At 41.2% G+C, this 12,238-nt stretch overlaps 1 pseudogene; it reads right to left on the minus strand.

The window, feature by feature from the left end:
* Window positions 1-741: 741 nt before the first annotated feature.
* LOC121402064 lies at window positions 742-2,677 on the minus strand (annotated as a pseudogene).
* Between the last annotated feature and the right edge of the window lie 9,561 nt (window positions 2,678-12,238).

Consider the following 12,238-nt stretch of genomic DNA (forward strand, 5'->3'; position numbering starts at 1 on the left):
TTTATATAGACCTTTCTGATAAACTTACTTAATTTTAGCCTTTCCTTCTCCTTTAACTGTGACCCTGTTCTGGTGCTCCTCTTGCATGCATCTTCCTAGAATTGGTGCAGGGGACCCCTGAAAAAACTAAAGTGGCACTCTGGGCTGGCTCAGAGGAGCACCTGCCTGGAGTAACAGATAAACCACTAGAATCACTGGGAGGGAAACAACTTGGAACCCCCAGAGTTTTTATTTTGTAATTACTATTGGTCAACCATAACAAAAAACAGCAGAAAAAAACAGGGCTATCCGACTCTCAGAGGAATCCACAGGGCCAAAAGAACAAGTTCAAAAATTGTCTTTATTAGTGCCAGATAGCCCCGTTTTTATCTGCTGTTATTTCGGTTTGCCTGTAGTAACCTGCAACTGCCCTTGTGCAGCTTAATAATATAGTGAATAAAGTACCCCCTCTTGTAAATTATAAGGATATTATAAGTTACTGAGGAGTTTCATGACCATATAAAAATACGAGGCCTAAGGCCGAGTGCTTTTATTTAGTTCATGGAACTATGAGGTAACGTCTAATATCCTCATATTTTGCAACTGGGGGTACTTTATTTATTATAATACACAAATGTCAGTGAGTCACGTGACAGAAATGACATCAGAACTAACCGTTTATAAGGATATAATTTACAAGATATTCATAGCTTTTGTGTATTATATGCTTATAATGCATTAAAGGACCCTGTTAATGTTTTATCCCACAAAGAAAAAGATGGTAATACTTTAAATACCTCTCTCATTCAGTAGTATTAAGGGCCATACCTTCATTGTAGCGCAGCCTGGACTCAGTTCCTGGAGCAGCACTTGGAATTCCATTGTACAATCCCTCTCCAACAAAGTCAGTGTAGAACAACATAAAAGACATCACAGCCATCCAGCTGCGGAGTTGTGCAGTGCACAGTTGCTTCATGACTGATGGAATGCGACAGTAGCTGCTGTAAAGTCTTGGGGTAATTGACCAGCACAGACTCAAGAGACAGAACAGAGGGTTGCATTTCCAAGATCTGAGCTTCCATTTTGGTGCACAGCAGCCCCTAGGGAGCAAACCTGAGGTTGGTGTAGGCTTTAGGTCCATGCTTTGCTGTGGGCTATAGAAATGCTCCTATGAGGTCTTCATTGTAACAAGGACACTTATTATGAATATAACAATTAGCAATAGGAAGAGACACTCATCTTGACCCCCGAGGTAAAGTCAACTACAAGAGTCCTCTGCACTCAACCCATTATCAATATATTTAAGACATGGAGACATTTTGTGCATACTGCTACTGAAAAATGCCTTACCCTTTAAACAACACAGGGATTGTTTGTCCATATATTGCAATATATTTAAGCTGGCCAACTACGTCAAAGTCATCCCATATCTGGCCAGTCCTACGCTTAATTTTCATCTGATTCATTAAGAATTCAATTGCTTAATTATACATTTTACAAAGGGACTAAGTTTTACCTGCAACTTACTAGCTGCTTTTAGTAGTAGTATGCACAAAATGTCTCTGTCTTAAATATATTGATAATGGGTTGAGTGCAGAGGACTCTTGTAGTTGACTATATGTATTTTGTGGTCGCACCCCCGCCTAATGGTTTTAAAAAATAGTGGTGAGCACAACTTTCCCTTGTTTGTTATAGTTATACATGAGCAGTGACCAGCTCCATGTTGTAGCTCCCACCCCTCCCAGCTATAGTCAGGTGATCCCACTGGTGTCTAATAAAAGGGCAGCCAAGTTTGGGAGTTTTACTTTGAAAGCAGCAAGTAAGTTGCAGGTAAAACTTAGTCCCTTTGTTAAATGTATAATTAAGCAATTGAATTCTTAATGAATCAGATGAAAATTAAGCATAGGACTGGCCAGATATGGGATGACTTTGACGTAGTTGGCCAGCTTAAATATATTGCAATATATGGACAAACAATCCCTGTTTTGTTTAAAGGGTAAGGCATTTTTTAGTAGCAGTAGCACAAAATGTCTCTGTCTTAAATATATTGATAATGGGTTGAGTGCAGAGGACTCTTGTATTTGTCTATATGTATTTTGTGGTCACACCCTCATTGCACCCCCGCCTAATGGTTTTAAAAAATAGTGGTGAGCACAACTTTCCCTTGTTTGCCCCGAGGTAAAGTGACATGTATCTATAATTCCAGTTAACGGCTGCCAGTAGGTACCCGATGCATCCCCCAAAGCTGATCATAAAAGAGAACATGGCGAATGCCTGGCCACAGCCCTCATCATCGTGGCACAGGTCTGAAAAAAGAGCCTCCAGCGGGGTGAAACAGACCTGGACGCAACAATCCAACAAGCCAACCCCAAAAATGAGTATAAAAATATGGGCATTTTTTTGCCTGTTACTGAAAAAGGAGGCCAAGGAGTCTGCATGGGGAATGATGAAAAGAGAAAGGAGGATGCCAATGGAAAGTAGCCAGATGAATGGCCGCCTTCGGCCAAGGGTGCTTTGGCAGTTATCACTAGCTGATCCAATCAAGGGCACAAAAATGAGCCCTAGCACAGGTCCAATACCTGCGGAAAAAAAGGAAACAAACATGTTATCTTGGACAAAAGACAAATAATATTGCAACTTTATACTCTCATTCTCTACGACAGTGATCCCCAACCAGTAGCTCGTGAGCAACATGTTGCTCTCCACCCCCTTGGATGTTGCTCTCAGGGTCCTCAAATCAAGTGCTTATTTTTGAATTCCAAGCTTGAAAGGAAATTTTAATTGCCACCTCCTACTACCTATACAGGCATGGGATCCATTATCCGTAAACCCGTTATCCAGAAAGATCCGAATTTTGGAAAGGCCATCTGCTATAGACTCCATTTTATCCAAATTTCAAAAAATGATTTCCCTTCTTCTGTAATAATAAAACAGTAGCTTGTACTTGATCCAACCTAAGAAATAATTAATCCTTATTGGAAGCAGAACCAGCCCAGGGTCGGACTGGGCTGCCGGGACACCGGGAAAAAACTTGGTGGGCCCTGGGCCTCATGGCCCCCACAGGCCCAGACCTGGTCCCCCAGCTGCCCCAGAAAAGAAAGTTAATGATGTGTCCCATCACGTCTTTTGTACGTGTGTGCACGGCGCGTTCGTGGAGGCTGCCCCAGAAAAAAAATAGCGGTGCCTCTTCTGCGCATGTGCGTCGCGTCTTTTGTGCACGTTCGTGGAGGTTGACAGGGGGCCAGAGTTCAGGAGGGGGCCCCCGGGGACTGCCGGGAGGGGGGCCCTGTGACAGCAGACCCCCACTTTGACCCTAAACCAGCCTATTGGGTTTATTTAATGTTTACATGATTTTCTAGTAGACTTAAGGCATGAAGATCCAAATTATGGAAAGATCTGTTATCCAGAAAAACCCCAGGTCCCTAACATTCTGGATAACAGGTCCCATACCTGTACTACCTATACTACCTAGTTACCATCAGTGGTATAAAGAGGAAGCAGCCCCCGGGGGTGGGCAGTTTTGTTTTCATGGGCTACGTAGAGGTGGCCCATGATTTCGGCCTGGGGGGGGTTGGACTTGGAATATTTTTCTAGGTGTTACAGTGAAATACCCTTTTAATGCTGAAACCCAAACCCCGACCCTAACTGACAAACATGCAGTGGTTTAAGTGTTGGGTCAAAGCACGCCTCAAATGGAATAAACGGGACCCACTGATACTGTATCTTTCAAGTCTTCCATTAGGAGAGTTAAAAATAAAGCTGGACTTTTAGGAAAGAATTTAACGGCAGATTTGCTGCACCTTCCCAATGATTCCCCGTACCCCTGCACATCCTCTGATTTCAAGGGGATAAAATAAGACAGATAACAGCTGTATCTTTTTGGTTAGACATAACTGTAAGAACATACTGTGTGCAGCTGGTGCCAAAAATTCTCATGCCTGATGAGATGCCTTACATAACAATAATGAATTCATCATAAATTAAAAGGGGTATTTCACCTTTAAAATAAATACAATGCAGATAGAGATATACCGAGACTGGCAATTGGTCTTCATTTTGTGGTTTTAATGATTTAGCTTTTTATTCAGCAGCTCCCGGCATGCCATTTCAGCAGCTATCTGGTTGCCCAATTTACCATAAAATCCAGGCGGTGGTTTGAATTGGAGACCGGAAGATGAATAGAAGAGGCCTTAAAGGAGAACTACACCCTAAAAATGAATATGGTTAAAAATGCCATATTTTATATAATGAACTTATTGCACGAGGCTAAAGTTTCAGCTTGTCAATAGCAGCAATGATCCAGGACTTCAAACTTGTCACAGGGGGTCACCATCTTGGAAAGTGTCTGTGACACTCACATGCTCAGTGGGCTCTGATTGGCTGTTGAGAAGCTAAGCTTAGGGCTCATCACTAATTATCCAGCAGAAAATGAGCTTCCCCTGTAATATAAGCTGATGCTACAGGTTTGCTGATTATTAAATTCTGATGCTAATTGCACTGGTTTCTGTGCTGCCATGTAGTAATTATCTGTATTAATTACTAATTAGTGATGGGCGAATTTATTCGCCAGGTGCGAATTCGCGGCGAATTTGCGCGATTCGCGTCCAGCGAATAAATTCGCGAAACGCCCGCAAAAATTCGCCGAAAAAATTCGCCGGCGTCAAAAACGGGCGCCGGCGTCGAAAAACAGGCGCCGGCGTCAAAAACGAGACGCCGGCGCCGTTTCGCGAATTTTTCGCCGTTTCGCGAATTTCGCGCGAAATTCGCGAATTTTTCGGCGAACCGAAACGGCGCAAATTCGCCCATCACTATTACTAATCAGCCTTATATTGTGACATTTCTATTCTATGTGTACTGTATATTGTGAGTGGCTCCCCAAGCTCAGTAAGTGACAGCAGCACAGAGCATGTGCAGTGAATCAGCAGAAAAGAAGATGGGGAGCTACTGGGGCATCTTTGGAGACACAGATCTTTACTGCTAAAGGGCTGTGGTTGCCTTGGGCTGGTACAGAAGCACAAAACATGTACAACATTTCTACCTACTTCTTTTGTTTACCTGCTTTTCAGCAGATTTTTGATTGCTAAATATAGAAACCTTTGCTACAGATTCAAGGTCGCAAAGATTCCCCTTGCTTCATGGGTAGAGAGAGTGTAACCTATACCCAGACGATACTGAAGTGAAAAGAACCTTATAGCTAATTAGCTGTTCCAACAAATACGGTGGTGTTATGTTAGACGGGCAACTAAATTAATTAAAAGGGCTAGACTTGTGTTATGAAGAATGACTTGCCTAATTAGGTTCCTTTTCATTACAAAATACGCAGAAGAGAGGATAAGATTAATCTTCCAAGGTGCGTTTACCCCCATCCTGCTGAGACACTGCATGTGGCACAGGGTGTTCCTCAGGAGTGGAAGAGTTAGTATATATATATATATATATATATATATATATATATATATATATATATATATATATATATATATATATATATATATATATAAAATACACAAAAGCCATGAATATCCTGTAAATTATATATTATAAACGGTGAGTTCTGATGTCATCAGTTATAAACAGTGAGTTCTGATGTCATTTCTGTCACATGACTCACTGAAATTTGTGTATTATAATAAATAAAGTACCCTCTGTTGCAAAATATGAGGATATTAGAAGTTACCTCGGAGTTCCATGACCTGTATAAAAACACTCGGCCTTCGGCCTCGTGTTTTTATATGGTCATGAAACTCCTCGGTAACTTATAATATCCTTATATTTTACAAGAGGGGGTACTTTATTCACTATATTTATAACATATAGATGGGGAGCCACTGGGTAGTTATATGTGGGACGGTTAAAAGTCAACTTGCACCCAACCCTAACTCAGCCCTGCAGCACCTGTACACGACCCTAACCTGGTGTGCTCCCCTATTTATATAACCACGCCCACCCAACCCGCTGTGACATCATGGAAGGGGGAGGGCACTTCGCAAGTATATGGAAAGGTGCGCATGGAGGCCCAAGTGGGACACTAGTAGGTCGCGGCCCAAGAACATTGCGAGGAAGTTGGCCAGAACTAGTGATGAGCGAATATGTCCTGTTTCGCTTTGCTGAAAAAATTGAGAAACTGAGAAAAAAAATTGCGAAACGGCAAATAATTCGCAAAACGCATTGTCAAGTCAACGGATGTTTTTATGCATGCGACAATTTTTCTTGCTCAAATGTCCTATTGCATTAAAGTCAATGGGAGTTTTATCTTATGGAGATTTTTTACTCCAAATGCATTAAAGTCAATGGGCGTTTTTTCTTGGGATGAGCTGAATCCACTATTTTGGATCCTTTGCAAAAGATCAGCCGAATACAGAACCAATCCTAATTTGCATATACGATTTCCCTCCCCGTCCCTAATTTGCATATGCAAATTAGGATTCGGATTAGGTTTGGCCGAGCAGAAGGATTCGGCAGAATCGGAATCCTGCTGAAAAAGGCCAAATCCCGAACGGAATCCTGGATTCGGTGCATCCCTAGTTTTTTCTTATGTAGACTTCCTAATGCTTTAAAGTTAATGAGCGTTTTTTCTTATGTAGACTTTTTTATCCTAATGCATTAAAGTAAATGGGTATTCTTTCTCAGCAAATTGTTCCGCGAATCCATAGATGTGCGAATTAACCTTCATATTGGACGAACGATCGTTCAGTGCCATTTCCCGACCTGCCACTAACCATTGCGATCAAATAAAGTAGTAAAAGAACAGATCAGATGATGTTCTGCCCCTGACAGCAATCGTACGATAGTTATGTCCAACAAAAGCTGCAATCGTCAGATCGGCAATACATGCAGAGATATTATCAGTAGCCAGCAGAAGTTTTCTAAACTGTCTGAACGGCCGATCGCCATGGCACGAAAAATGTCAGGACACTTCACACATGGCTCGAAAATTTGTACGATTGGATCTTTGCGTCTATGGCCAGCATGTAACGGGCATGTAAATTCTAAAATAGAATAAGGCTAGAAATGCTGTATTTTGTATATTAAATATAAACATGAACTTACTGCACCAGAAGCTAAGACTGTGCACATGCTCAGTGTGGTTTGGGCTGCTTAGGGATTGTCACAAACAAAGCTGCTTGAGTTCCGCATGGCTGGGAAGTAAGGCGGGGGCTCCCCCTGCTGTTCATAAGTATGATTGTTTCCCTGCAGAGCAGTTAGGGACCATCTGACAATTCCTATCCACAGCAGTAAATGAAGGGAGAATTTCACTGCATACAGTCAGGTTTCTTATAAAAACAGTACTCATTTTTTAATTAAAGTATATTGGAGGTTTCTTTTTTCATTAAAGAAAGTAAAAATTTGATTTTTTTTGCCTTTACATGCTCTTTAAGAGCCATTGGGCTGGTACAGAACCAAAACATAAAAGTGCAGCATTTCTATCCTAATTCTTTACCCTAAATAGTGAAAGGGTGAGCCAACAGCATCCGTCAGGTAATGCTTATATGTGCTAATGTCTCACAGTGCTTTTGCAGCTCCAGAAAGCTCAATATGAATATTTCTGTTATTATTGTTATTATTATTATTATTATTATTATTACTTTTGCTACAGCAAGTGAAGGGCTGGGGGATGATTCAAGTAAAAATAAAAGAAAAAAAGATGGATTTTTTTTGTACACTCCAAAACCCTTTTGTCCTTACTGTCATTATTTACTGTACACCACAAGAATGAACTAAAAAGAGCACAAAGGGATCAGCAAGATTTCACAGCTGAGCCAACCACATGAAATAAAAAGAAATGTATTTCAGTGTGTCACAGATCTGTCAGTTGTGGTACTTTGTGTTGCTGTGATCAGCTTCAGTTCTGCCGGCAACACACACAAGATGACACACACATCACTGGACACACTTTACATAAAGGTCATGTTCTTAGTTAAAGGGATACTGTTATGGGGAAAAAAATTTTTTCAAAATGAATCTGTTAATAGTGCTGCTCCAGCAGAATTCTGCACTGAAATCTATTTCTCAAAAGAGCAGATTTTTTTATATTCAATTTTGAAATCTGACATGGGGCTAGACATATTGTCAATTTCCCAGCTGCCCCAAGTCATGTGACTTGTGCTCTGATAAACTTCAATCATTCTTTACTGCTGTACTGCAAGTTGGAGTGATATCACCCCCTCCCTTTTCCCCCCCAGCAGCCAAACAAAAGAACAATGGGAAGGTAACCAGATAGCAGCTCCCTAACACAAGATAACAGCTGCCTGGTAGATCTAAGAACAACACTCAATAGTAAAAACCCATGTCCCACTGAGACACATTCAGTTACATTGAGAAGGAAAAACAGCAGCCTGCCAGAAAGCATTTCTCTCCTAAAGTGCAGGCACAAGTCACGTGACTGGGGGCAGCTGGGAAATTGACAAAATGTCTAGCCCCATGTCAGATTTCAAAATTGAATATAAAAAAATCTGTTTGCTCTTTGAGAAATGGATTTCAGTGCAGAATTCTGCTGGAGCAGCACTATTAACTGATGCGTTTTGAAAAAAACATGTTTTCCCATGACAGTATCCCTTTAACATGTATTTTTAGAGTGCCAACATATTAAGCAGCGCTGAGTTCTGACCACATAATCTTAAATTTCCTTTTGGAACAAATTCCTCCTCCTACTGACTAAAGCAGTTGCACAGAAGGCAGTCATTAACATCCAGGGTTAGTTGGCCTTTATAGTGTTACATGTTACATGTACTCTCGAATACGAGTGTTTGCCACCTAAAACCTGCCGAATTACTGTATAAGTCAATCGGAGAGGTCCAGCGATCAATTTGGTGATTTTTGCAGCCTTCCTGACATTCGATTTTTTTTTTTCGGAGAAAAAAACTTGAATCGAGTTTTTCTAATTCGAATCGAATTCGATTTGAGTTTTCGGATCGATTAAATTTGTCCAAGTTGAGAAAATTCGATTTTATTATTAAATTTCGATCGGTCGAATTTCGAATTTAGGGGAGTTTAAAAAAACTCACATGAATTCAAAATTTGATCCTTGATAAATGTAGAATGAGAAAAACTCTGGCACTAGAGGCAAGTGAAATGCAGGGTTTCCCCTTGCTTTTTATTTCTTGTGCAGACGTGCAACGTTTTGGGGGTGACCCCCTTTACCTGCTTGATAAAGGGGGTCACCCTGAAACGTTGCACGTCTGCACAAGAAATAAAAAGCAAGGGGAAACCCTGCATTTCACTTGCCTCGAGTGCCAGAGTTTTTCTCGTTCTACTATATATTGGGGGTTGCCGTACTCTCTACCCTGTGCACCAGGCGTTCTCTGTGAAGATATCAGAGTGTGCTCTGCTTCACCTTGTTCCTGTTAACTGATCCTTGATAAATGTGCCTCTAAATGTATCGATTTAGAACAGTTTACAGGGTCGGCGACCCCCCCTCCCAGTACTGCTTTAGAAGGGGAAAAATTGAACTTTACACTTCAATATTAGAAAAACAGTCACAAATAGAAAGTAATAATTCAGGACAAGGAAAGGTAAAATCACTGGGGGTGGCAGGTTGTTATTTTAGTTTTTTTAGTCATTTATGTCAGACCCCTGCCCAGTGTCCCTTTTCTTTCAAAAAAGTTTGGAAGGTGTGGCCTGTGGTCTGAAGTAAGTGATAACAATAACTTGGGGGGCAGTGCTTAACAACAATGCCCCCACCTTTCCTTGTCCTTTAATGATGAATCCTGGGTGAATATAGAGCACCTCGTGTCACGTGAAAGCAACTCCCATGTTAAAGGAACAGTAACATCAAAAAATGAAAGTGTTTTAAAGTAATACAAATATAATGCAGTGTTGCCCTGCACTGGTAAAACTGATGTGTTTGCTTCAGAAATACTACTATAGTTTACATAAACAAGCTGGTGTGTAGCCATGGGGGCAGCCATTCAAGCACAGGATACACAGTAGATAACAGATAAGTACTACTATAGTTTATATAAACAAGCTGCTGTGTAGCCATGGGGGCAGCCATTCAAGCACAGGATACACAGTAGATAACAGATAAGTACTACTATAGTTTATATAAACAAGCTGTTGTGTAGCCATGGGGGCAGCCATTCAAGCACAGGATACACAGTAGATAACAGATAACTATTATAGTTTATATAAACTGTTTATAGTAATTTAAACTATTAGGTAGAGTAAGATATACCTCCCAACATTTTGGAAAGAAAAAGATGGCCGCATGTAGCCTGGTGAAATTTTTTTCATCACGCCCATTTTTGTGGCCACACTCCCCTAATTACCACGTTCATTTTACAAAATCTCACAGCTCATAAAAATTTGAACATATTTCTGTGATTTTTTTCAGTTATTACAGTTTTGCTAATGAAGGTGAATTGCCCTTTAAGCTGCGAGTCTAACTTTACTCAAGGGACCTGTTATCTTATATTGTTACAATTACTTATTTGCTTATATAGATTGCTTATCTAGATACATTTGAATTTTTACAAAAGTATCTTATCTGCAGCTGTGGCTGTTCTGGGCTCTCTGCCAAAAGCCAATTAAGTTAGCAACTTTGTTTCTTTGTGCCTGTGCCAGCAGCAGCCAAAAATCCACAATATTGCCCCAAACATCTGTGTATCTGTGCCAACAGCCACCATATTGCCCCGTGTACCTGAGCCAGCAGCAGTCAATCCCTCATATTGTCCCCAATCTGTACCAGTTCCAGCAACCATCATGTTGCTACCTATTTGTACCAGTGCCAGCAGGAGCCAAAAATCCATCGTATTGCCCCCGAATATGTGCCTGTGCAAAAATCCACAATATTGCCCCAAACATCTGCCACCAGTCCCGGACTGGCAATCTGTGGGTTCTGGCAAATGCTGAGGGGCTGCTATAAGATCCCATAGAAAGTCAGTATTTAGTGGGCTGGTGGGGGCTCTATGTGGGCTGATTGGGCCTCTGTGTACCTGAAATGTACCTGAAATGCCAGGGCCTATTTTAATTCTCAATCGGGACCTGTCTGCCACAATATTGCCCCATGTACCTGTGCTAGCAGCAGCCAAAAGTCCACAATATTGCCTCCAAATATGTACTTGCGCCAGCAGGAGCCAAAATATCCACAACATTGCCTCCAAATATGTACTTGTGCCAGCAGGAACCACCTTTTCTGCAAAAAAATACCGGCCTTCCTATTTATTTATTCTATACAAAGGTGTTGTACAGAGTCTCTGAATTGGGGGGTCAGAGAGATGGGGAGGGAGTGTGTGTTCCTGGCAGGAGAGAGAATGTGGGTAGTGGAGTCAAAGAAAGGAATTGTCTTACTGAATTTGTGTGCAAATGGCGACACTCCCAGCTCAGTGTCATTAATGGCATTAGTGCACAATTCACTCATTAGTGCCAGTTGGTTATTTGTGCTGCCGCTTCTCTGGGAACTCTCAAGTGTCATGTCAGACTGGTGTTAATTTCAGGGTTCCATTGCATCAATGAGAGCACAGGCTGAATGAATCAGTGGCTCTTTCCACAAAATGCATGTGTATGGATGCACAGTAGGGTTACCACCTGGCCGGTAAAAATGATGCTTGGTGCCAATGTTATCAATAGGAAAAAAACGTCAGGAATATAGGAATATAGATATTGGTATTTTTTTCCAGAAAAGAAGGCAACCCTAATGCACGGCCGCCATCAGTCATCAAGGAGCCTTGTACTACTAAACTAGCAGTGTACTACTAAAGCCCAGATGCCACTTATTAGCCCACTGATCACCTGGGAGACAGACCCTAACAATGGGGATGGGCCCCCATAGCAAAAATGCCTTAGTCCCCTGACTCCCCTGATCCGCCCTGAGCATGTGCCATTATGTTCAAACACTAATATATATATATAGAAAGATATTACAAGTCTAGTTTACTGAATATATAAAGCCACCCGCCAGTCTTTTTTAAACAAGTCAGAATAATAAGTATAATTTTGACGTGCGACGATTTTGACAAGCGAATTTTCGATGAAGTTTCATGAAAACATTCGCCGTCTGCGAAATCCGGGGAATTCGCTGCAAATCCATACCTGGCAAATAAATTGGCCCATCACTACCCAGCATACATCAAAGTAGATGTTTTATTACAATGTATGGAGAAATGCCTCAGGCAATGCTGTGGCTCCTATAAATGTAAATAAGGAAAATTCTTGATGCACAACAAGTTAGCTGCTCACACTTATAAACCCAACTTGTTGGTCCTGGTTACCTAATTTTTTATGCGTTAAACAAAATGCTCTAAATGCAGTGTACCTTTTC

Source organism: Xenopus laevis, chromosome 3S (genome assembly GCF_017654675.1).
Source record: "Xenopus laevis strain J_2021 chromosome 3S, Xenopus_laevis_v10.1, whole genome shotgun sequence".
Classification (NCBI taxonomy): domain Eukaryota; kingdom Metazoa; phylum Chordata; class Amphibia; order Anura; family Pipidae; genus Xenopus; species Xenopus laevis.